The sequence below is a fragment of the Fistularia commersonii genome, chromosome 18 (genome assembly GCF_037954325.1).
Source record: "Fistularia commersonii isolate RoL2024-O1a breed Wild chromosome 18, RoL_Fcom_v1.0, whole genome shotgun sequence".
NCBI lineage: Eukaryota > Metazoa > Chordata > Actinopteri > Syngnathiformes > Fistulariidae > Fistularia > Fistularia commersonii.
Window position 1 is genome coordinate 15660945 of NC_141301.1, and position 27285 is coordinate 15688229.

Here is a 27285-nt window from a genome sequence, read left to right on the forward strand (position 1 = left end):
GACAGTTAGCCGTGCTTTTCCCGGGTCTCCTCCTCCTCAGGTGCATCACCTCTGGCTCTGCGACTAGCGCTAATTAGCTTCTTTTCCTCCTCTTGTTTATGTGTGTGTGTGTGTGTGTGTGTGTGTGTGTGTGTGTGTGTGTGTGTGTGTGTGTGTGTGTGTGTGAAAAGCGAAGGCTGTGACCATTCACTGGCTCTCCACACGTTTCTTCCTTTCTTCATTTTATTTTATTTTTCAACGTTCCCCCGGAACGCTGACTTGGCGTAATTGCATTATAAATAAATCATGCAGCAAATCAAGATTTTTTTTTTTCTTGCTAAAGATTGTATCAGAGAGGGCGTGTGCAGCGGTGAAATGGGACTTCTTATTATTATCATTAATATTAATAATAACAATCATCATATTATCGTTTTTATTGTGCTAATTTCCCCCCTGCCAGTATCGTGTTGTTGCTGTGGGATGGGACGTGTTGTTGACAAGGAGTGATGTCGGGCTGGAGGCTCACCTCCAGCTCGTGTACGCGCACACACGCACGGGCGCCTGCACGATTGAGTCACTGTCGGTCAGTTCATGGTGCAAAAATATATATATAAAAAAAAAACAAACAAACAAAACAAACGAACAAACAATGCACGCTCTGTGGTGCACCGGTGGTGCGTTCAATGGCGCTCAGGTTGTGTAGTATATGTGTGTGTGTGTGTGTGTGTGTGTGTGTGTGTGTGTGTGTGCGTGTGTGTGTGTGTGTGTGTGTGGGTGGAGGGGGGGCACAGTGGACGCCGCTTGCGTTAAGTAAGATCACGGGTCTTTCAGGGATAGTGTTGCTGTGCACCCCCCACCCCCGCCCCCGCCCCTCCCCAGCACACGGATGATAGCATGCACAACTTACACCGAATCATCTGTTATGTAATCCGATTCCATGATAAAAGCTTTGAAATGAGATCCTCTAAGTTGGTGAAATGCGTTGTTATGTAAGTGCAGCTGAGAGGAGTTCAATGTGAAATTGCATTTTTTGACAGCAGCATCCCTCCATTTTTCTTAATTAAATAAGCAATTTGATGTCACGCGGCTCTCTAATTTGTGGTAGTGGTCTCGGATTGACTTGTGCGAAGGGTTAGCGTGGGACATCCTTTTAATCCTTCATGGACAATCCGCTATGTGCAGGGGTGTTCCTCTGGAGAGAGCAGAGCAGCGGTGGGAGTGGAGCTCTCCCTGCACTGTATGCTCATGTCCTTCTATATGTTAAGTGGTTGTAAAAAAAAAAACAAAACTGCCAGACCATCTTGATTGATGGTTTTTCTTCCGTGTGCCAGGTTTCCATGTAATCCCATCTTAATGTGCTCGACCCCTGTGTTCGGCCCGTTTTGTTTTGTATTTATTACCATGAAGTACTTGTCAGCACACGCCGAGGAGGTACTTCTGACGATTCCTGAGAGCATCTTCACGCGGTTTGATTTCCAAAAGCATTAGATGAGATCAGAAGGCAAGACACCGTCTGAGTGTGTTGAAGAGGACGGACATTGTGGGATGCGTGAGTTTGTTTGAACATCAGCCGCTGGAAGTAACACGCGTGAGCAAATATCCCATATTTTCCGATACATGTTAGCTAGCTATGACCCGAGCGGGGCAACTTGTTTGCTGTACGCCTGGTAAATATATTTGCTGTTACACCGAACTGCAGATAAACCCGTATAACTCAGTTGTAGATCAACAAAAGGGAAGCGAGGCAGGAATTGTCGCGGGACTTGCGAGGCACTCGTCGGTTTTACCGTTATCTCCGTCTACAGCTACGAAACGTAGAAAGTCGGAACAATGCGGGATCGGTGATAAAACTGTTAAACCTCATATGTATAGCAGGCGTCTGATTTCAAGAAAACTCATCCCGAGTACCTGTTAGACTGTATCTCTATCACCGTTTTATACGTTCTGTATTTCATTTGAAACACGATGGGTCTCTATCTCTACTCTCAATAATATCCAATGCATAATTTGACTGAAGCTTTGAAGTAGAATGGGGTCGAAGGACTCCCTCTTTGTTGTCACAGGAGTTCTTCATGGGCAAGACTGTTAATTCAACATTAAATCATATCAAACCCTTTGATTGTCGCGTAAAAAGAAAAAAACCCGGGAGTAATTTTGCTGAAGCAGCACAAGTTGACTGTCCATACAGCTCACCTCTCCTGGCTTGGCAGGAACATTATTATCAGCGACTGGAACAAATCACGCTGCAAATTACACTGATTGTGTTGAACATAAAGATGCACGGGTCATTTGAGCGGTGACTGGATTCAGCCGGCTTCCAGCCTGGAAAGCCACGACTGGAGACACCCATCGGTGTCAGGAGGACACGCTTGCATTACATGTATTAAGAAATATACAACCAAGTTTTGGGAAAAAGGAAAGGAGCGTAAAGCACCTTATCCAAGCGTGACGGAAGCCAAAGCTATGTTGTCTGGTTTTGTCTTTTCAATCACATTGTATATTGGTGGAATTTTGATATTCCACAGAAAGGTCTGGTAAAAGTCACTTTTACATCCTGAGCTGTTAAGTTCTTTAGAATCCCTTTTTTTTTTTTTTTTTAAGATAAATGTGACTGAACTGATAATGCAGAGAGACTGGCCAGCTTAGTCTTCATTTTCTTCTTTGCCTTTTGCATGCTCAATGGGCCCATTGAGACGCTGACATAATTATTAATTGGACCTCTTCTCACTGATAACCGGAATATGAAACATTCTCAAGACAGTGTTTCTGGCAGATTTTATATATATATATATATATACATCCCTCAATAATCAAGGAGAAACAAATGAAGCAAAAACTGGAGGAGATCATTCAAAGTAGATTAATCCTAAATGCTATCATCTTAAGAGCCTGATCAATGAATATTCTGCATGTCACCATATGGCTTCCTTGAAGAGCGTGGTTATGGCCCGTGTTACGTCATCGGGAAGATCATGTGGAAATGATGTAGTAGCCTAGTTCCATGCTGCTTCACAAAGCACCATGAAAACATGGCCGCTGTATGCTTCCTGACTCACAAAAGCTACAGCCTTCCTTACGCCTGACTTAGCTTTACGAGGATGGAACTCATCAGGAGCCAGGAGCAATGGCTGCAAGTGCAGTGGCTTGATCTTGATAAAATGATTATTTCAGAGTTGTGTGTGCACATTGTGTACTGCCAGCAGAGCCTCCTATTTAGGAGTAATTTGGTCAGCACAACACATTTGATTTCTCTCAGGAAAAAAAGCCCCTGCACATTTCCTGTGTGTGTGTGTGTGTGTGTGTGTGTGTGTGTCAGTCATCACATTTTCACATTACTGAAGTTGAATCAAGCAAATGACCAAGAATATTCATTTATTCTCCTTATTATCAATCTCATTTTCTGTTACAGAGTTCACTTTGATAGCACCAGATCAAATTATTAAGCCTTTTATTGCACTGTCAACCAGAGAGATTCCACATATATTATAAGTGTCATCTGCAACAGGGAACTTATATATTTGGGGACATTTGCGGATTTTTTTTTTCTTTTCTTCTAAATCTAGACTGTCATTCAAGCAAGCGAAATCCTATTCAGAGAGACGGATATACTTTTGGATAAAAGACCATTATGGAAATCCAGGATTTCAGTTTCAGGAACAGTCCTAGTTTGTAGCTCCTCTTAAGTGTTCTTTGAGGCTTTGTCTACAGAAATCCGGTGAACGTCAAGTGATTTCAGATGGGGACCGTCGAAGCTGACGTACAACTGTTGCGGTGGTTGTGCAATTTGTGGCAATCATGAGTTTTATTCAGACTAGTTGGTTCAGCAGAGTCCTCTGATTTGGATCTGCTGAACTCACACATATTAAATGTGAACAGTCAACTCAATACTCATTCCCTATCAGATGTAGACTTACTTTTAATGCTCCCATTTTGCGCTGTTATCGCTTAAGAGAATCTCACAGACGCTGCGGTTGTCATCTCGTAGCACCAGATGAGGCCGAAACCCGACAGACTGTGGTTTTGTTTCAGCCAGGACGACTTGATTCGATGGTGACGGAGAGTGGATCAGACAGATCCAGGTCTGAGAGAACGGAGATCCGTTGCCCAAGGATACTGCAAAGATGACGTTACACATGTATGTGACCTCTTCAAGCGTCGTGTTGGGAACGCGAGCATCTTTTCCTAAGGCTTTGCGTTGAAAATAAAAGGACTTTGATTATCGTCCCGGGTTTTGAATGTTTTTTTCAGTGTTTTTTTTTTTGCCTGGAGTGAAATCTTCCTTTATTTATTCTTGGGGGTTTTCAGACACCGTTTGTGATTTAAACACAAATAAATCAAGTCCAGCGCTGACATAACTGATCACAAGCCCTGTTTGATTACATTTAATGCCTAGGTAATGCAAAACAAATTGCACTATCTTTTTTTCAAAGTGTTCTTTTTAACTGGATTGTGCGTGCGCGTGTGTGTGTGTGTGCGTGCTGCATATTGGAACAAGTGTGTTCTTTTACCGATCAAGAACATGATTTGTCGGGCCGGGCATCTCTGTGTCATTTCTAGCACCTCAGTAGGTTGATATCTGAGAGGTCAGCGAGCAGACAGAGTGTTTTGGGGAGAGCAATACTACAGCTAGTGATGTGCGATGAGTTGCTGAGCAGAAGAGATGGTCAGTTTTGTGCCACCCAGTCATGTATCTGCATGTGTGGGAATCCAGGTTCATGACCTGCTCAGTGGAATACGTGATCAATGCAGAAGAGTTAGATCCAGTCAACGCACGCGCAAATCAGCAGTATATCACCTCCCGTGCACAGTGCATGGTCCAGAAGAGCAGGCCTGACTCCTTTCATTGATTCCCAGCAAAACACTGATAAACCAATGTGAAGGTCAATTTTCATGCCCTTTAAGAGTCAGTTGTGCCAAACAAGCTGGTGTCTGGGCGCCGCGTTAGCCGAGCGACGGTCCTTTCATCAGGAGCAAATCACAGTCTGCCGCTACTTTTGACTCCCAGTTCTGCTTTGGGTTTTAAAACAATCAAAGATAGTAAACAACAAAAAAAAAATCAACATCTTTCTACTCCAATTTTATAAAATTACGAGCTAAGAACAAAGAATATGTTCTTGCAAAATACATCTGTGCCTACAGCGCTATACATCTATAAACACATACCTACTGCCTTTGTTAGGCTTAGAGTGATTGTAATCTTTGGTAAGATTGCTTGTGATTGTCAGGGAGAATATTAAGGCGCTGTAGCAAAGACTCAAAGGTTACACACAGAAACACAATTCAAACAGCATCAGTCCTTTGCCAATGTAAAGAAAAGTCGACTTTGTAACTTGTTACAAACTCCGTCGACAGCCTCTATGAATTTGACTTTTAATGGCTGTTTAGCTGTAATCTCCTCCTGCATCTCTCATTATGAAAACATCTTGTTTATTATTCCCTTCTTCATCCTTTTACCTTTGTTTTTAGAATCCCATGTCGATTCAAAGTAAATGCAAATAAATGTGTTGGAGGATGAAACTTAACATGAATGAAGAGGCATTTCTCTGTGGTCTGTGGTAGCGGTGATAGTCTGTGTGTGTGTGTGTGTGTGTGTGTGTGTGGAGGACACGGGCTATCATTCACATTCTGTCACGGTCTGTGATTTCAAACAGCAGCAGCACACCAGGTCCCAGTCACAGGCAGAGTCTGAAACGTCTGAAATGCACTCTTCAGAATAGCAGTGCTATCTTGTGGAGTTTGCCTGAACGCGCCCATTTTCTGACAAACACATCGACTACGGTAGTTTGTTAATTTGGAGGTCGGTCGAAACTCCGCGACGTCATCGCTTCCTGTTACGCCGCCCATGCTGGATTCAAAACAGAACCGGCTTTACATTCATGCAGAATTTATCCACAGGGAAAATCTGCCTTCAGCATCAGAGCTCGCGGTTGAAGAAAAGCAGAGCTCCTTTGATAATCGCGGCGAGATTCCTTGTGAATTAATCTCCCTACTTGCAAATACGGTTGTCTGCTTTCGTAGTGTAAACAGTCATGTGTACTACTACTACTACTACCGCCCATTACTGTGTTTATTCATTTATTTACCCAGTCTTTGATATTTTTTCCCCTCTGACAAAGAGTCGCTGTAATTGTAAACATTTAAACCCAGATCTAAGACAGCTGAATCGGCCTTTTTTTTTTTTAAGCGCATGGCTTTTCATCATCTTTTCGTCAAGCCAAACTGCTAAATTCACCCATTCACGCACACCCACACACGGATGGCATCGGAGCTGACGTGCAAAGGTGCTAGCCAGACCGTCGGCAGCGACTCGCCCGAGGACATTCGGGCACACGGACGTGAGGATCCGGGATCGGACCGACAGCCGTGCAATGGGAGGGACGCCCTCGACTCCCGCCGAGACGCTGCAGAGATACATGCACACAAATATGTCCCACTGATCAATGGCGTTACCGCTGTATAATGAAATGCATTACTTTTTGTTTCACTTCTCCTTTGACTTGATAGATTATTCCATTCTGTAAATATTAAATCTGTCCTTCCGTATTGATCTTTTATTTTTTTCTCATTTTTCATTGTCATTATTTCCATTTTAATTGGTAATCGCCGATACTCCCAGTTCTTTATTTTGCTATCTAATTATTTCTCGTCATGAGCGCTCAATTTTTCCACGTCTCGCAACCGTCGCCTTCCGTATCACTGTTTTTCCATTTGCTAATTTAATTTAACCGTGAACTATTTTCTGTCTGCGTTGGTGTTTTAAATGTCCATTTTTTGTTGACGAGCCCGCAGATACACAGATGAGCGTCCCATGCCGGACAGATAGATATATGTGTGTGTTTCTCAGTATATATGATGAATGGATGGTCGGGCGGCTCGGAGGAAAGGAAAGATAAATATGGTTTCAATTACCGTGCAATTAATTAAAATATTGTATGGTTGGCTGACATTTAATTTAATCAAAAATGGCAGCTATGATTTGAAAATCATATTCGCACCAGTCGTCCATACGTACGTATCCATGTGTATATTTACTTTTTCGTGCCCGTTGATCTAAAAATGAATGTGTGCCAAGTTCTCAGCAGCATTGAGAAATAAGAACATGGTGTCCTTGTCATTTCCTCAGTTAAAAGGAGGCCAACGCTTTGAACACAGCATCCCTGTGGACATGAGACATTTGTCTGGTATTGGCAGGGCATTGTTCCCTTTTCACGAACACTCTCCGTAATCAGGTAAAACGCGAAGCCAATGCCTCTCTTGCCGTGACCCTCGGACGAGACGCATCTTTAAGCCATTTCTGCGTCGGTACTTTCCTTTTGTTCTCGCCGCCGCATGTGCCTATCGAACGACAACATGTGTCGCCCTTTTTTTTTTATGCTTTCATAAACCCAGAGTACATCATCGCTCCCCCTTTGCCCTCTGTTATTGTAGTTGGCAATGAGGAGCTTGGACTCCTGTAATGTAAACTGTCATCACCGCCGCGCCCGTGGCCTATGTGGCCCATGAAAGGCCTTGTAACCATGTCACCGTGCGCGAAAGGAGGAATCGCGTCCCAATTCACAAAAGATGCAGATGAGTCTTCTCGACCGGCGCTCCTCAAAGCTTACAGTATGTCGGATGAAAAGAAAATGAGCTCATGTCTCGTTCCGCCATGATGCTGTTGGCCAGGATTTAGCCCTGTGCTTCTTTTCTGTAATGTGTAGGAAGCGCTGTGTCTTTGCATGCTTCCGTGCACATCATGGTGCTTTCATTATTAAAGCGCCATACAGTGCATCGCCGTGCACAAAGCAGGCAGATTTCTGGTCGGCGGAGCCCCGGGCTTCCTTTTCATGCGCTCGCCATAGTTCGCCACCTTTTCTTACATTCTTTTTTTTTTTTTTTTTTTTTTTGGTTTAATCTTCGCCTCGCAACCTACCTCTGTCTCCCACAACGTGATGACATGCATCCTGTTAATATGGGAAAAAATTCATTTTGGTTATTGAAGTGACACTCAGCGCGAGTAGAAAGCTGTTATTTTTAATCTGTAATTAGATCATAGTAAGAAGGGACGATCTCCAGAGAAGCTGTTCAAGCTATAGCCGTCTGTGATCCACTTCGAAAATTACGTCTGCGATTCTCCAAGATAAAACCACTGAATAATAGCCTTTCGCCCCTTTCCGACTCCATACGCTTATGAGTATTTTCTGTCGTCATTTAGAGTACAACAATTGCAATTACCTCGTCCAATTCTTGTTTCTCTCGGCCGGCCTGGTTTCTCGATGTCGCTCTTTACGAGGAATATTTATTAAGCATTTTTTTTAAGATTATTGGCCGGAGAAGGTTACTTCTTTAACGTTCATTAAAACAGTCCTTAGAATGAAGAGCTAATAAAGCACAGGGCAGAGCCGGCCGCCAAAAAAAACAAGATGCTAATGAAAATAAATGGCAGTGTATCCCACTCTGTGGCAGCAGCAGCAGCAGCAGCAGCAGGTGCTCCTGAGCTACCTTCTCCGCGAAGGCTTCCTCGTTCATGGCTCCGCTCACCACGATCATGAGCGTCTGTAAACGTTGCTGCAAATGTTGCCGTCGCTCCCGGCGTTGATCCGTTTCTACGCTGTCGCCATGCAAAATACATACACCTAAGACTGATTGGGCGGCTTGCGGTTATGGCCGATTAGGCCGCGAGCCGACTGTTCTCCTAACCAGTTGATGGGTCGCCGCATCGGTACTTGCCGTTACGGCTGCGCGGTTGCATTCGACTCCATTCGAAGTATTTTAAACGTAGTCTTTCCCAGTAATGCACATATGGAGGACGTGATGTAATTTTTATTAGGTTCCGAACACATTGCTACAGGGAATGTGCCTAGAATTCACATTATGCTTTAAATGGTAGTACTTTACATGGTAGTACTTTATGGCTTCATGGATTGGTGGCGGTCTTTTTGGAGCGTTAGACAGAAAAGAAAAATTTAGCAATCGCTGTCGCTGGGAATGGAATTTAACCTCATTTAATTCTTATTCATGCCAAGTGATCTGAAAATTATGTAATTGAATGAAATCTCCAATGAAGTGCGAGTGGTTTCGACTAAAATCGTAAATTAAGGAAAGCATGACATAAGGTGTCTTCATAACTCAGGGTCTTTATGAGCCATTAGAACAACTTCTGCGCATCTTGGCACAGAATTTATAAAGCTCTTGAACACTGCCGGAGCGACTCAACACCTCGGATCCTTAAGATTTTCCTTCTTTTTTTGAGGGGGATTTGATGTAAGAGCTAGAGTGGTGGAGGTCAGACATCTTCTGTAGGTGTTCAATTAAGGTGAAATGTGATGACTGTGAAGGACACATCCATCATGTTCCCCCTCATCAGCCCATTCGGTGACCCCTTGCACCTTACGGCCAGAAGTATTGCCGTCCTTCCTTTCTCCTTATTCCTTGAAGCTCGTCTTGAAATTTTTTGTCTCATTTCTCACCCCAACGCTTATTTCTATCCTGTTAGAATTCATATGGCCTACTAAACCCCATTTGGTGGGGAAGCCGACACCTTAACCAGACCATTTTCCAACCTAAGCTGAGAGGGAAAGCATACTAAGCTTGATTTTTGTTTTTTTTATTTATTTTTTCCTTCAAAAACAACCTGTCGGCTTCTGAATCACACTAGCATTTTTGCTAGTTTGCCGTATTTTTCGGATTATAAGTCGCAGTTTTTTTCACAGTTTGGCCGGGGGTGCGACTTATATTCTGGAGCGACTTATGTGTGAAATTATTGAGCTTTCTTACTCTGATGTGTGTGTGTGTGTGTGTGTGTGTCTGTAATATATCAGCGATCGTCACACACACACACACACACGCGCCAACCAATCAAAATTCAGCGGAGGTGGGTCATAGCAGAAGTGCGTTGTGAAAAAAAGATTCTACCTGCGACTTCTGTACTTATGAAAGCTGAAGATTTTAACTTTCGGAGTAACTTATAAAAACAACTGAGAAGGGCTGAACAAAAATGGCACCAAAAAGAAATTCATATTCTGCAGGTTACAAGCCGGAAGGAGTGAAATATGCTGCTGAAAACGGCAACCGAGCAGCAGAAAGAAAGTTTGAAGTTAAGGAGAAGCTTGTAAGGGACTGGCAAAAAGCGGAGGTTACTCTTACTGAAATGAAGGAAACGAAAAAAGCTAATTGCGGGCTAAAAGCTAGCTGGCCACGGCTAGAGGAAGGAGTTCACACACGGGTGCTTGAACAAGGTGCTGCCGGGAGAGGCTTGTCAACAGGACAGTTGTGTCTTCACACCCAGGTAGTTGCCAAGGAGATGAATATAGATTACTTTGCGGGAGGACCTTCCTGGGGTTACCGCTTCATGCAACGCCATCGCCTCTCTATCAGAGCAAGGACGCCGTCCTGCCGGGATCCAGAAAGGCTGGAATAATTGGAGCTGCAAGTGACGACTCTGACGAAAGATTTACCGGTAGATGAGGAAGCGGCGCGTTGTCTACCTTCGGAGTTGGCGGAGTTGTTCGGTGACACAGAAGAAGATTTCTTTGGATTTAGTGATTGAGAGTGACTCAGATTGTTTGGTTGTAGCATGTGCTATGTGCAATAGTTATTTGAATGACTCTTACCGTAATATGCTACGTTAACGTAGCCTACCAGACACGTTCTCAGGTTGTTGTTTTTGCGTCATATAGGCTTAACTAGGCTATACTTATTCAGCCTGTTGTTCTCTATTCTGTTTTTATTTTAAATTGCCTTTCAAGATGAAACGTCTATTCTTGGTGTTGGATTTTATCAAATAAATTTCCCCCAAAAATGCGACTTATACCCCAGTGCGACTTATACATGTTTTTTTCGTTCTTTATTATGCATTTTTTGCTGGTGAGATTTATAATCTGGAGCGACATATAATCCAAAAAATACGCTACTAGTATATTTGTGTGTGAATAATATTTATAAAAACAATATGTATATATATATAAATAATAAGGTACCTTCCTACATTGAACATATTTTACTGCTCTAAAAATACAATGAACTAGTAAAAAATGCTAGCGCAATATCTATCTGTCTATGTCGCTATCTAGCTATCTAGCTATAGATATATGTATGTGTATATATATATATATATATATATAGATAGATCGATAGATATTGCGCCACCATTTTTTACTTGTTCGTTGTGTGTGTGTGTACATTCTATTCATAAGAAATAACAAACCACAGCTGCTGTTCATAAACCTGAACAGCCACATCTGCAGTGTTATTGCTCCCTCTGTCTTAATCTCTCCCTACTAACTGAAAGAGTTTGCAGCGACTTTTAAATCAAGGTTATTATACAAACAAGGCCAAGCTCCCGAAGATCCAGGGATGCCAGCGGTTCGGCAAACATCATTAGCACAGTAGCAGGTATAGCTCAGGAGAATAGTTGTCCTTGTTCCTGCAGCAGCTATCCCCGATGGAGATTCAAAATGCTTCTACAAGGACCGGCTGCTTAATCCTTACAGTTTAGGGGCGAGGTTGAACTGTGTTATGGCCCCCAAACTTGACCCCCTGTTTTTCTCTGTTAAATAAGCAACACAAATACGATTCTAAAACCACAATGTTTTAATGTACTACCTCATTTTGCAAATTCCTCAGGTCCAAGTGATTAGTTATTAATTACAGAATTTCCAAATGTCAGTCTAATGAAATTTTATTGAACAGAACTGCATAATACAGGAAAAGCTCATTATCCCTTTCCATGCACTTAATCTTAATTGCAAAATACTAGGTTTAGATTGAGGGGAGCCAATGAGTTTTTTTTTTTTTTTTTTTTTCGCCTACAAGAAAATTATGACCATTTCCAAGGTTACTTCAATATCTCTAATTTTATAGTAAATGATAGGCACAATTACATCTGCAGTGATTAGTTTTTGCCTTCCAAAGATACTCGCTTTGAAGAAATTCAAGCGGTTGCCGCGATAGTAAGGTTAAAGGTATTGGGTGACGTGGCAATCAAAACGATTACATTTTTTTCACATCTAACCGACCGTAGAATAAGGCTACTGAATTCTGACTTAAACCCATGAACGAAATCTACAATGATAGGATTCTGAGGACTTTTAAAATTAGTAGTCAAACCAAACATTGGATACAAGTATTTGGACCAAAGTTTTTTCCGTACACAGTACTTCGACAACTATCTTGACCATATTATTTACCATGTCTTTCACACTCCTCGCTTAAAAATCTCCACGCAGCATGAGTCACTGGCTTCCACTCCCTGACAGCAGTCTTGTTGTCATTGCCAGCAGAAGCCGGATGTGTCATGAATCCCATCGTGCATCTATTTCGTGATGACAGGTCCCCAGAAGCAAGTGAAACCATCTCACATCACCAATTACAAAGACCGGGCCCTTCAAAGCACGGTGTAGCCTTTCCGTGGATAAATAAATAAATGAAAAGCTGTGAAAGAACCCAAAATAGTGTCCTCTGATCACAATAGGGCAATGTTTTAACACCAGAAAAAAGTCAATTAATCATTGGTGGGACCCGCACATGCCCGGTGGTAGAAACACGTACTGCTGCGGGTGTTGGTCTTTCTAAACGAATCGGCCTCATTGCATTACATCATCAGGGACGTACGATTCTTCTACACAACCCTCATCATCTCGTTATAGCGGGGGGTGTACAGCACTTGGCATCCTGTGAGTTACAATTACACTCCGTCAAGTTCTGTTCTCTCTCATTGTTCATCGCTGTTGACGTATTTCATAACCAGCCCCCCCCACCCCCTCCCTCCCGTCCTCTTGTTCTTACTGAAATATGTTCTCCAAGGGGTGTTTGCGAAGTCCCACTGAGGGTGGAGGATCTTCTTTGAGAGCCGCCGTGACAGCTGAGATGTGCAGCCCAATAAATCATGACATTTGTAAGGATTTTCTGCTCCAATAAAAGATGACACAACACCCATCAGTTTTCAGAGAGGTTTTTGAGTGAGCATTCAAACGGGTCTCCTGCAAAGGCCAGACCTCTGCGAGACCAGGGCGCTTTGCGTGATGACCCAGGGTTGCAGGTCGCCATCTAACCAAATAGTTAACAAAAGATCGACGGAATAGCTTTTTACAAGGATTATTATTTAACAGAGATTTAACAGTGATGATTCTACTTACAACTGGTTAACTTCTTTATTAGAATTATTTGCCGGGTCAGCTGAAGGACAATGATAACGGATCTTTTGTTTTATAAAAGTTGGCTACCACGAGCCGAGCCAGTAGGTTTAATACTAGTCCTGTTAAAACCTAAAATAATCAAAGTAGATTGAAGTCCATGTCCGTAATCAACTTATCAGCAACAATCAATGAAGGACTATCAAACTAATGTAATTTGACAATTTTTATTTCACAGTGCCAGCATTTTGTTTTGTTTTCGTCCTTTTCGGTTAATTGCCAACCGAGCCTCCAATGATAAGTGTTGTGATTTGGGCTGAGACGCCTGTAAAGGACTGATCTCCACATTATGACAGCACATGGTTTCTCTTTCTGCCTGAGTAGCTACAGTAAAGCTGTTTCAAAGCACATTCTGACTGAACAAGGTCAGGTGGTTGTTTGACTAGTTTGAGCCCCCATTCTGGGAATAATGGAGAATTTGACATCAGCCGCTGCGCCGCTCTTAGCGTTTGCCTTTCATCCCGGGCCGTTTTGGATTAATGCATGTTAACTGATAAGACTTAGGGTTTTTACCACCAATGCATCTGTTACCTTATCTCTGAGTCAGGGTACAACGTGAGCTACATTTGACAGCTGTGTATTCTTCAACCGGGCGCAACTGTGCGTGGTCATGCTAAAAATATATTGGACAACAAGCCCTATATTGTGTGTGTGTGTGTGTGTGTGTGTGTGTGTCTGCATGCATGTTCCTTTATCAAGGTAAAGGTTAGGAGACGGTACCTGAGCACATATTAATTCCACTGAGTGAAATTTTGTGCTGAACAATGAATGAGGCCGATAGCTAATGCTGACACCTGTACTTTTGTTTTTAATTTATTCTCTGCCCTTCATTGCGCTATCTTTGAAAGCATTTAAATTCACCAGAAATGTCTAGTATATTAGTGGGTTTCTAGAAGAGGTAACTACGCCGCCCATTGTGTCTTCGTCTGTCATTTCTCTGTTCTAAGTTGTAAGTCATGTCGGAGAAGGACAAAGACATCATTCAGGATGGCTCTTTTCTTCCTGCCCTGAGCTTCTGCTTGAGAGAAGCAGCCATCTTTGAACACTTTAACATTTTATTCTTCCTAACAAGCACAGCTAAACTGCCGGGGTACATGCAGCCGGCTTATTAGTGTTCTCTTTCAGACAAAATAATTGAAAATATTGCTCTCATGCCTGGTGTGCCCGGTGGTTTGATCAATTACCTTTGTCTTATTGGCATTTAGCACGCAAAACTTTTATTCCATTAATGGGATTATTGAGTGGAGCTGTTGTGATGATTCTGATACAGCATGATGGATAATGGCTGATACAAGTAATGATCCAGTGGCGGTGTGGTAATAACACCCTCACTTTATCTTGACGGGATTGATCTATGATTGTCCCGTTGTTGTATGACCGAGTTGGGTTCTGCCTTTAGTAAAACAAACTCGCTACTTCTGTACAGTGGGAAAGATTGGATTTTCAGTTTACCATGAGTCAGCGATAACAAGAATAACGATGAAGCTAATTGTGGGTTTGGTTTGATCGGTGCACAGCCTCAGCGAGTACTAGCATTGCATTTCTGCTTTGTATCGGTTGGTTCCTAATACCGCGATTCATATTCATGTCCGTGTCATTTGGTCATTGTTCTGTGATGTCAAAATAAGCAACCATGAAAATCTTTCACTTCATCGGTGGATCGATTGATTTGCCTTTAAAAGCAATGTTTTGTTGTTCCATAGTAGCAAATACGCCAACGTCTCGGACACGCTTACAGTAACCCTCGATTTTGAAAATATGGAAGACAACTAACCGTGGTGTACTAGTCTAGTCCCCCGCGCTAAAGCCATCTCGTCTTTTCGAAGCCGCAAGAAATGAGAAATATGTATTAACCGGCTGCACAAAACCGCACCCTCGTCTCCCCTTTGTGCAAATGGTTCTGGAGATTCGAGTGCCAAGAAACTGAATACTCAACTCTCACGAGGCCAGGTCTGTCTCCGTGTCTATTTTTAATATTCCCCCTCTGATTGGCCGGCAAGGTGTGTGTGGAAGCTCATATTGTGTCATAAGGTTCTTTTCGCCATCTGTCGCCCACTGTGGCGCCATTGCGAAGACAGAACAAGCTTAGTCAACTACTCACAGAATGCAAAACACAACCTTGGGCTTTCCTTGCTCCTTTGTGCTGAGAGCTATATTAGGGATATGGGGAGAGCGCACCACAGGCTTCCCAGCCATTGTTTTTACTGAAACCAAAACATCGTCTCTGACCGTGAACAAAACTTGTTGAAATTCCACGTGAATATCTTCCATGTATATGTATACATATGTATATAAATATGCAAATTGTTAAAGTCACCACAGTATTTTCCCAGCCGCTTGTTCAGAGTTGCGAATGTGCACTTGGAAATGTGAAGCTCTTGCTTTATCTCGATATATTCTGTTCTGACAAATTGAGACATCACTCCATAAAATCTCTGGTTTGTCTCATTTTGCATGAGGTGCCATCTTTTTAATGCCCCTGATATTTCCCCAATCTGCTTTAGTGCATACGATTTAGAGGAACGAACACCTGGTATGCCATGCTGACAGAGAACATGGACAGATTAGCGTAGCAGGTGCGTGTAACGGGTTATAAATGACTCATTGGTGGCCTAATAAGTCTAGTATAATTTTTATTTTTACTCGCCCAGACTGGGGAGTGACCAAACTGCAGTTCTTTTACATTCTTTGAAAAGTAAGCTCAAAATAAGTCTAAACATCCACAAGACAAAGCTTTTCTCAATTAAACTGAGACCTCATGCTTATCCTCCCTGCTGTCTTCACTTTATTTTTATTATTATTATTATTGTTAGCCTGCACTAACAAAGCTGATTTCTTCTGGGCTATCCAAATATAAACGTAAGCTCGGTAGTAATCCAGTAACCTGCTGTTTCTTTGGCTCTCATCACCACCGCTGCCATCCATAGCGTCAGTTAATGTGCGTATTGGATAAGCGGACCGTGTTTAAGGTACCCCTGTTTTGGAGCTGCATGGCTCTAAAAAAATGTTAAACCAAAGTCAACATACATGTGAGGGCGAGATGATGAACCTGTGAGACGCGCTATCAAGCATCGATGGCGGAGGCGTGATCGTAAATCGTTATTCAAAACCCTGCCACGCAAACTAATGTGCTTTTTTTTTTTTTTTTTTTTTTTTCTTTTTCTCGCCGCAATAAATCAGCTTCTTTACGAGACGGTGGGACGGAACAGCCTGAAATGCGGAACGATGCGGCAGTTAAATCGCAGGCCGGCGAATGTATGCCGCGGTCACCGTCGTATCGTGAACGACGCGAAGCCCAAGCATCATTACATGAGTCACAGGCAAATGCAGTTGGCATTTGATGCTCGTCAGGTGTTCACTTTAGACTCTGTCAGTGTTAAATGTGGGTCGGGGCGGTGGGGGTTGCATCAGTGCGTGATTGACCGCTTGTGGGTGATGTCCAAATGCTCAACTGCAGTCAACTGTTTCCATGCCAGGAGGCGAAGAAGTAACTCCAGTGAAGTTTGTCCAGCACGCCTCTGGTCGGAGAAGTCGTTTAGATTCCCGCTTGCTGATATCTCTACCTGCTATTGGCGCAATTTCATAACCATCTCTCTCTGCCTCGTAACCTTGATGGCGTAGGGGGAGGTGGGGGAGGAGGAAGGGGCGGGCGTGGTGGATGGCAGCTTATATATTAATTTGTGCTTAAATCCAATTACTGTGTGTGGTCTACTCCAATCTCTAATGGGTCTGCATCATCTTCCCCTATTCATAGATTACTGCACAAGTAGGCACACACTGTCATCCTACACAACATAATGAGTACTCAAGTGCTGCTCTGCCTCTCCGCCCTGCCCCTGGCTCTGTCTGGCGGTATCTGAAATGGTGCATTCCCTCCTATTGATCCTCTTCCTGGTGGAGTCACAGGCAGGCTTATCCGGCTCGTCTCAGCTTGTCTGCCTTCTGAATGGACGCACAGAGGGAGCTGTGTACATGTGCCAGGCTTCGGGGTTCTGTGTTGTCCCGGGCAGCTTGTGGCTGAGTGGTCATTGTGGCCGTCCCTCTCCCCTCCGTGTCCCCCATTTTGCCTCTTTTGTTATTATCGTAATTATTACAGCTGCATGAAATACTACTCTGCCTGCACAGACGTATTATATTCCATAAAACCTTCCATAAAGCTTTGCCCCAGTAACAAGCAGAACAGTTGCATTTCTTTTTCGCGGCGCGTGTTTTGACGAAGGCTCACATCACCGAATAAACCCTCCATTGATGAATAGGGAAGATTTTTATTGCATTTTATTGTATTGTATTGGATAGTCTAGGGTGACTCACGGTGTTTGCAGAATAAAAGATTTCAACAATCCAAAATAACACACACACGCTCACTTCAGCAGGAAGTCGCCAGATAGTGTTCAGGCTTACTCCATGAATCTTTTGCAGTTTGCTGTTTGTGTGTGTTTTAGCCATGTGATGGACTGCTTCGTGTCAACAGCGGCACAGCTTGAGCAGCTGTACTGGAGTCCGAGTCTGGATGAAAGTCAAAGCAGGATTTCAATCTAATTATATATTCACATATTTTCAAAGCCGTGTCTTAAAGGTGCGTTTGTTTTTTTTGTTTTTTTTTTTGGACCGGATTGCATAAGCGCTTGTTTGTGTCTTCAGAAGAAAAACATTTATTTTGCAGCGTTATTATTATCTTATTCCTCTAAGAGTCAGACAAGAGCGGTGCCGTATCTCCATTTTTTCCACCCTTGTTTTCAAGTTTCTAAATACTGACTCATTACAGGAGCACACAGCATGACATGATGGGCTACAGACGCCGCGCTTTCTACATTCTCCGGCTTTTGTTGCATTGTACACGACCCAGGCAGATGCTGAGGGGGTTCGCAGTAAATTGCCTGAATGACAGTGGATTCAGTTGGCTACTGAAGAGGATTGCTCCGTTGCTCAATGAGTCACAGCTTATCTTTGACAACGAAGGGAAAAGGATTGCGGCTCAGGAAAGGCATATGCGTGGAGAATGTTCATTTTACTCATTTTATGCTTCTGATTTTGTCATCCCTCCTGTTCCCCGTGCGCAAATGCATTAAGAGCCTTCAAAATCCGGTGTCGCTTGACAATAACCTTCTTGTTAACATTAAGTATATAACTCGTGATAGTAAGGCGAACGCAAGGGGAGGAGAAACGGACGGAGAATAGAAAAATATAAATATCCTTGGCGAATGTTATGTTGTCAACTTCACTTAGTTTCCCTCTGTGAAGACATTTCACTTCATCACGGTCTTCTTTGGTCCTGAAAGGCCGCGGGGAGTCAGATACACACCTGCTGGGGTTGGGAGTGAACGCCGGATTGGTCAAATAAATCAACGCGCTGTCGTGCAGCGGTCTGATCGAACGGGATTGTTTCGTTAACGCTCTCGTAACGTCATGGTGCGGACGGACCCGCAGGTTTATGTGCGTGGATCTCAGCCCCCGATGTATGTGAAAGGTGAAAGGTCGTGTAGAAGCCCCTCCTCTGGTCAGTGGCGGTCTCTTCGGTTCGTCAAAGACGCCTTCTTTGACCACGCCTGTACAAAGGAGTGGCACTTGTCCTGGAGGTGTACTTAGACGTCAGACATGAAGAAGAGGCCCTCCTGTTGTTGGGCCGTCCGTTTCCGGGGAGGTCGTTTTGTCTCACAGAAGTCGAGCCTCTCGGATTTAAAGTGGAACGTCTTCAAGGAAAGAAACCAACTCCATTTGCCGCGTTTGACAATGATACACCATTACATGGATGGCTGAGAGCCTTCACAGAAAAAAACACACTTGTGGTATCGGCTGAAAAGATATGAATCATATCGTGTGTGTGTGTGTGTGTGTGTGTGTGTGTGTGTGTGTGTGTGTGTGTGTGTGTGTGGGGATGTATAGGGCCCTGCACACTAAACAAACTTGCTATGTTGCTCACACGTCATCGGACACCCGTGCTATGTTGCATTTCTTTGCATAATCCATTTATTTTTTCATCCTTTTCTCTTAAAGCAAAGGCTGATCAGATCTGGCCGTGCGTCTGTCTAGCCGTGGTCTCTCCGCCCACGCCGTGTTCCCGGGCTGTCGGGATATTTGCCTCGCGGTCCAATACGTCAGCGAGCCGGGCTGGGCTCGTCAACAATGTTTTTGTTTTTCTCTCCCATTTGTTCAAAACTGCGAAGTGACGTAACACCACTGTGACGCCACAGCCGTGATGTAACTCCACAGCTGCGCACTGCCGTGGTGAAACGGCTCTTCAATCCCCCAGACTCCACTGCTGTGAAGGAACGCCACACACCCGGTCTCTGCTCGTTTGATTCTCCTCAATCACTCCCTGCAAGCAGGATAATGTTTCCTGTCTACTTAAGCTTGCTTTCACTCTGCTTCTTGTCATCCGTTAGCTTCAAATGTCTTTCCGTACGCAGATTTTTTTAAAAATAAATTTGACCGACCTGCGATCGTGTACTGACAATGAGTGATAGCCTCGGTAATACAAGGTGTCTGCAATTCCAGGCCTTTGGCTAATCTTATTTCCTGCCGTCTGTAGGAGCACACCTGGAGCTCCAGTCCAGTCTGCTAATAGCTGTTTGAGTTCAGCCTGATGTTATTGCATTGGGTAGCTGACCCGCCCACGTAGAGTCATTTCCCACTGGTTAGCTGTTTCCACGTTGTTGCAAGGTCTTTCCGTAGTTGTCTACTCAGCTGTGAAAAAACAGTCAACGGATGCATCCGGACACATGGAAGCCACATATATTTTTCTGCCTCTGAGGTTTATTCGGGGTGATGGGAAACTTTTTTGCCGCCACAACATACAGAAACATGATAAATCCGCGCCGAAATCGTACGATGGAAAATCCACCAGACTACGCACACGGGTTTGGATGGAGTGAAGCGTCATCTTGCACCGGCAACGGCCACCAGAGGAAATCTTGGGTATTTTGACAGCCACCTTGTTGTAAATAGTCCTGCTGCTCAAGGTTGCACGGGTGTATCCGGTAAGAGGGGGATCGTGGCACGAGTCGCACGGAGGAGAAAGGGAAAGTGAGTGAGGGAGGACCGGTGATGTCAGAATGTAGGAGAGGGGAACTGGGAAACACGTTTCCATAGCAACTGGTTGAAGTGAGTGTAATTGTGGTGGAGAGGCATGAGCGGGAACCAACCACTCACTTGTTCTTTCAAACTACCGTACAACCAATACAACCGTATCGAGCTTTAATTGTCAATTAAATGTCATCATTGAAATACCGAATTTGTTGAGAGTGGGTTATTAATTTGACACACTATCCGACTCTTGCTGGTAAAGGTTCATATTTAAGCAAGCGGATCCGTTTCATAGATGAATTCAAGTTTTTTTGTCCTTTTTTTTTTTTGTCAAGAGGTCATAAAATAGTTTTTTTTAGTCTCCCTTTCAGCCCTGGCAGCAGTTGAAAGCAGACAAACCCGTGAAAATGATGGTGGCTTTAAATATAATAATCATTGCATTGAGCCTCTGATCCAGCCAGAGTGTCTTAGGTTTTAGAAAGCAGATGTCTGTTTGAGTCCATATTAGTTTCTAAAATAAACCTCTAAACCAAGGCCAGCGCTGAGTCGACGCTTGAACATTGACTGAAAAACTTTCTTTGCGCCAAGAAACGATAACTTTGGTTTTTATTCGTGCTCCGTTCGCTTACTTGACTTTGCAAATTCGGGAGCGAATTAACGTCGAAATATTTCCGCGACCTCCGGCAGGTTAAAGGAGTGTCATTGACGCTAAACGCGAGAATGGCTTGAAATCATTTCGGACCTTCAAGCTCTATGACGGGGTGAGAAAAAAAAAAAATCAGCCTTTCAGTCAGAATGAAATATTGATACGACATTTGCCATTAATATTCGTGACATTTTCTGATCCGTGTAAAACTGTCAAAAGCTGATCCCATCAACTGCACTGATCGCTTGGCGTCCTTGCAGATAATCCTCCGCAGTGTCTTGCTGGGAGTCTCTTGTGGTTTTTGCAGACCGTGAGCCTGTTGTGGTTTGTATAATATGCGAATTGAGTCGTGGATGAATGAAGCTCCGCTGAACGTCTGGGTTTTTCTGACCGTGTTCATTGGTTATTACCGATAGAATGGAAAGCCAACAATTTCTCGCAGAGCTTTCACACACACACACACACCCTTGTCTCAACCTGAATTCTTTAATTTTGGATGCTGTGCAAATCCCAGCACTCTACCACTTCTGGCAATAATTAACATTCACTTGTTGTCAAATAGCTCACAATTTGACCAGCATTTTAAGTTGGCTTTCACAGTATAGTGACAGTAATGAGTAGTTTCTCTTTCTCCTACACATTTCAACGCGCTCTCTCCCACTCCCGATCTATCTCGAGTTTGACGTCTCCATATACATTTCATGTCAGCGTATATAATGCTTATACTTATCGGCTTAAACTCTCAACAACCGCCGTTTTTGTGCGGGGATAGCGGATATCAGACGCGTGTCTGTCACAGTCTCGTGTTTTGCGCTGCGACGACAGTCGTGTTCTGACCGTGCTCTTTATTATTATTTTTTTTTAATGTGCTCATTTGTCCTAATAGAATGTCCTAAATGTTTTCTCATAATGCACGGCTAAAAAAAGAACAGAAAAATAACCGCCGGATACAAAGTGTTCCAAGAGGAAACATTAGCTACTTGTGAAAACCCTGCCCGTGTTGTGATATAATGACACATTTAAAGTGTATTAGCGGGTTTGGTTACTATTCTTAATATAATGGCTGCAGTAACAGATCCCAACAGATCTGAAGGAAAGGTCAACCTCCCTAGATTTGCATTTTAGATTGTTGAATCGCTTCAAAATGCGACTATCCTTTTTGGGCATTTTAACGTAATTGTTTGTGTGTGTGTGTGTGTGTGTGTGTGTTTTAAGCTGGCAGAATCGATAATGAGCGTAATCCCACACGGCAAGCGAAGCGAGTCACGACGTGGGTTGGGGCTTACTACAGCATTTAACAGCAAAGGCTGCAGTACCCGAGGTGTTGTTCTAAGATAACTACAGACGGTGGCGGAAAGAGGCCAGGCTCTGCATAAATTCTCTGTACGGTGTCCTAACTCTCGATAGCTTATCTGTTACTTTCAACTTAACAGTGAAAAAGTCAGTATATTCCTAGGGGGGACTTCAATCTAAGATATAACCCCAAGCCAGAGAGGATTGGTTTTGTCAACATAAGACTGTTTAAGACCCTCCAACTGCAACAACTGATTACTGTCGCTCAAGGACATCAATGTACATCATTTTCATTCATGAAATAACCTCCTCCTGCCTCCGTCAATACAGGCACGTGCAAGAACACGCGATTGTGACGGCGCGACGTTCTACAAGGTCTCATCGTTGCAATTAGATTACCGATACTTAAGCACGGACACTGGCGTCACAGAAACGTTCACCGACCGTTCCTCACCTGCAACTGCAGTCAAATAAATGTGACACGATATTGTGCTGCGCGGCGCTGCGGAAGGATTTTTAAAAGCGCATTTCAATTTGAAACTGTGTTATTCATCCGAATTGCTATGAATTTCATGAAAATGCCAGGATCGCAAAAGGAGGGTGTGAAGACCTACAGAGGCATGAATTATTTACACTTCAAGCTGTCTCCTGTAGATATAATCAGCCCGTATCCGAGTATGACATTGCCCGTAGTACCATTAAATGTTGCGTCACAAACGTGCAAATCCACAATGCTCGCGCTGCATTCAAACATCCGATGTGTTTTTCAGGTCAGCTGCAGAAAAAAATGCCCCAGAACAATGTCTAGATCACCGTGCTGGGATTATGTTGCGTTTTGTGGTTTTTGTTTTCATATTTCCACGTTGTGAATTTTGCTGTTATTTTTATGTAATAACGAGAATCTGATTCCCCCCCCCCCTCCAGGGGCAATTTGGGAGCATAAGGGGTAGCAAATGCAACATCTATAAATATATAAATATAAAAATAAGTATATAAAATGAGGCCAACGCAAGAATCCAATAAAAATAAAAATTAGATCATTATAAAGCGGGGAAAAAAAAAACAGATGTCCGGATGCGATAAAACTGAGACCACGTCACTGCTGTTGACTCGTCATTTTCAGCCCGAACGCAAAGAAAGACTGGAATTCCTGCCGAGGTTCGGGGATGGATGGGAATTAATTCAGCCATTAGTTGCCAGCTGGTCTTCGGGGGTCCAACCGCCTCCCACGTCCAGGATCGCCAATACCTTAAAGGCTGACGTTTTGAAACCTAATTAATCACTTTGTCTTTTCTCTTATTTATCCCTCTCTTTTCTCTTTAGAGTTACATAGGTGGAAAAAATGGAATTGAAAGCTCCTCGGCTATTGAGCCATAACTCTGGGTTTTATAGGATTGAAGCTGTTAAAAATTGACCGTCGTGATAAACTACAGGGAGAGCCTTATTTCACTAGCTAATGGTTGATTTCTCGGCGAGGCTCTCTCAAGTCTGGTGTCCGGAGCCGTCCAACGGAGGAAATGTAACCCGGGTTGGCCGCGTTGTTCCTGCTTTTTATTTTGAAGATTTATTAGCCTTTGGTTAGGTTTGCCAATTAGTGCCGGTTGCACCTCATGCTCTTGGGGCCGACTCTCGTTCCCCAGATGTCCAAGTTGTTCCACTTTTTGTACTTTTCACACTTTTAATCATGTTTTGTGCACTGTTACAACTTCAGGCTTGCATGAGGTTATTATTCTGAAGACCTGGCCGGTAAAGTATACAGCAGCGAGCGGTTAAGGTAAATCTCATTTCGGCCGTCTCCTTAGGCCGCTGCGGGAAATAAGAGGAACCCACGTCCCCGTTTGGGCTCGTGCTCGTAGCCAAAGGCCGGATGAGTTGTTACGGGCGTAATGAGCTCGCGCTCACCTCGAGCTTGATGTTTTTGTTTTCGCCGATCGTCAGAGCGACCTTGAACCGTCCGCGTCTGAGAAAACCCAGCTCCTCGCCGAGGTGCCGCAGCTGGCAATGAACAACAACTAGTAGAAAGAGAAGCTATAAACCGTGCTTTCTTGTTTTCTCGCCGTACTCGCACACGTCGATAGCTGCATTTCTTCCGTTTCTATCGAAAGTTCTGCCGTGCACTTTTGAGATCTGGTCAGTGGTTCTGTTGCATTCGAATTGTAAAATTTCAAATTCTGATATTTTGAAACTCCACCTCCGGCCCTGTCCGGGCGACGCTCCTTCAAGCCCAGGTCCTCTTCCGGAGGCCTTGGAGCTCCAGGGTCCTGCGGAGGATCCTCGCTGTTGCTGGGATCATCCTCTTCTGGACGGAGATCTCAGACCTTCTTCCTGGAACCATTCTCCAAACTTGGGGGATGCTGCTCCAATGACCCATCGCTGCTAAATATATATATTTTTTGCGTGACTGTGTTGTCGGCACGTTGAACGATGGAAAGAACAAAGTATTGAATAAGACTATTTCATTCATTCAGATGGAGGATGTGTTATTTTATCGTTTCCTTCATTTTTTTGAGCGGTGTATATATATGCACACTAAATGGTCCACTTGTTCCCATCCTCCATCCGTGCTCATTTCAATTTGTGTGGGTCATTGAGTCCCGGGCATATTTTCGGTTTTAAAATAGATTGGTCACCTGGGACACAGAATCAGATTAGATTTCTCGGGCACGTAGACTTTCTTACTTGTAATCTGTTTCTTGTAATTTGGCCTCCTCATTTGCAAGAGTCTCTGCCCTTTAACTAGGCGTGGGCTACAGAATCTTGTTAGCCTCTTTAATATATGAAAAGCGGGTTGTTGGTGGGTGCAATTACCTCGTGTTTTCATAACTATATGCAAAGAGGAGCCACGGCTCTGTCCTAGATGTTGGAGAACCAATTAGTGTTTGGGCATCGGAAAAATTTAATTTGGAAAATTCCCAGACTGGGCAGGTGTGTGTTATTGTTGCATTTTATAGAACAAGGCGAAAAACACTTAGTGAGAGACTGATGGGTAAGGGGGAAGATTTGATGCGTGTTCCCTGCGGGACCCTCATTCATCTGAGAGTCAGCTTGCCTGCAGGGTACCAGTTCAGATTTATTGGTTTTCATATAGGAAAAGCAGTGTTGCAAGATACTTAGAGGTTTTACAATCCCTGCACTTGCTTTTCCTCCCCGACTTCATGACACTAATGAAATTCACTCACCTGATATAGATAGATGAAAGTTTGTGACGTCTTAACACCGGATTGTTTTAGAGAGAGCGTTTTCTCCTTGTTGGGGGGTTTGCAGGCAGGTCGCATTGCCAGTTATTGCACCATGTCGTTCCGGGCGTTATAAGTCCACACGTTGACGTGTCTTTTTGATGTTTTCCATCTTGGGGGGATCTTAGCGGAAATGGCGACGGAAGTGATTGTCTTTTAAGAAATAAAACAAAAACGGCCCGACGACTTGTGTTGCTTTGAACACGGAGATGCGAAATTAGGATATTCTTAATACTATCAACTACTTAACCTTTCAACACGGTTCACAGAAGCGCATTCTGTGCCGCTACATCACCGACACGGACCCGGAGAGTCACACCAATCGATTCTCTACTAGTTATTGGACTCGGTGTTAGTTTTATTACACTTAACCGTCGGGCCAACACTGTTTCTGTTGTCTGCCTACGTGCACGGGGTTAAAAGTACCTTTGACGGCGTATAGAGCAGAGTGTGCAAAAGTACTTGACTTGAATACACATTAATATTACGTCTCCGCAATAGCAATCGGGTTGCCTGGTTATTAGACTTATAAAATGCCAGCTATTCTGCTGTCTCCGCTCCAATTAGACCGACAAACAAACAACATCTCCATGAATCCATGACGCGCGGACGCCGTTGTAGTAACACATTCGCGGGGAATCAGAAGGAGAGGGTTTTCGATCGTTTCATGTCATGTTTCTGTAAATCTCGAACGGGCCGGACTTTTGCAGCGCGTCTAAGTATAGGGAACCGGCGGTTTAACAATAATGTTCGACAGAAATTTCATTAAGCATCGTCGCTCCGCCTGTAATTTGTGTCTGTCTCTGCAGCTTGGGACTAAATCATTTTGGAAGAAGTCACTTACATTTACAAACAACTGTGACTTGAGAAACTGTTATCAAGCAAATGTAAGATACACCGTTTCCTCTCTTGTTAAATCCTGATTTAATGATCTCAAAAATCCCCCAAATCAGCTGAATTATTGATAAAATGTCATGAAGCTGAGTGCCGTATTGATGAAACGTGATCTAACGCCGGGGTACCTTTTGATTCTGACATTAAATTGTTCAAAACCGCAGCCTCATTAGAATTATTTTACTTTGGAGAAATAAAGAAAATGTTTTGGTCTCATTTTTATTGCGTACTAATATGAGCTTGTTTAGGGGAGCTGTGTGTCGGCGAGGGGGACTACACTGCTATGTTAATATTTAGAAAGTAAATGCACTATGCAATACAGCCTGAAGCCTTTCGTTGTATTATCGTGAGTCATTTTCATTAATTTTCAAACCAGCTACTCATTCCTCCATTTTTAATGCTACCTTTTAATTTCCACAATTGAGGTAGTGCTCCTTTTTATGAAAATAATTAAAATCACTGGTAAAAAATATCATGACTTTCTTATTAAAGCTGCAGGCGTGAAAGAAATCACTCTGCATTTTCGCTCCAGCTTCTCGAGCCCTTTTGTCATTCATACTTTAAACCCAAGGTTCTGTTCCCCCCTTGATCGCTTCGTCGAAGGTGGCGCCGACTGTCGCCACGCGGTCGGGTGCTTTATGGACACGTTATCTGATGCTTTGACATTAAACACACGGAGCTTGTGAGTTGCGCCGTGGGAGGGTTTCCGCAGAAAACAAGCATTTCTTCATCCCCGCCAATCTTTTAAAACGCCACGATTGTGTCGAATATCAGGAAAATCCCTTTTTCATCCAGCGGTAAATGAAACGACCGGAGTGTTGACTTCTGTCGTCGTAGACGCCCGCAGTATATAACGCGACGCCCGCAGCATACCAGCTGCTGAATCGCGCTAGATGATTGCGGCGCCAGCTCGGTGTTATTTCTCTTGAAAAGAGGAATGTTGGGTCGCTGTCGAAAATAAATGCTCATTTCTTTTTGGGGAGGGGAAGTCGCAGGTTAACTTGCAAAGGAGCCGACGACTTTCTTTTCCGCCGCGAGTCAA

The 27285-nt window shown here is 43.6% G+C and overlaps 1 protein-coding gene across 2 annotated transcripts in view; it reads left to right on the top strand.

Moving 5' to 3' along the window:
- Positions 1 to 27285, top strand: part of ncam1b (neural cell adhesion molecule 1b) — a 71687-nt gene that overhangs the window by 244 nt on the left and 44158 nt on the right. The window lies entirely within an intron of this gene.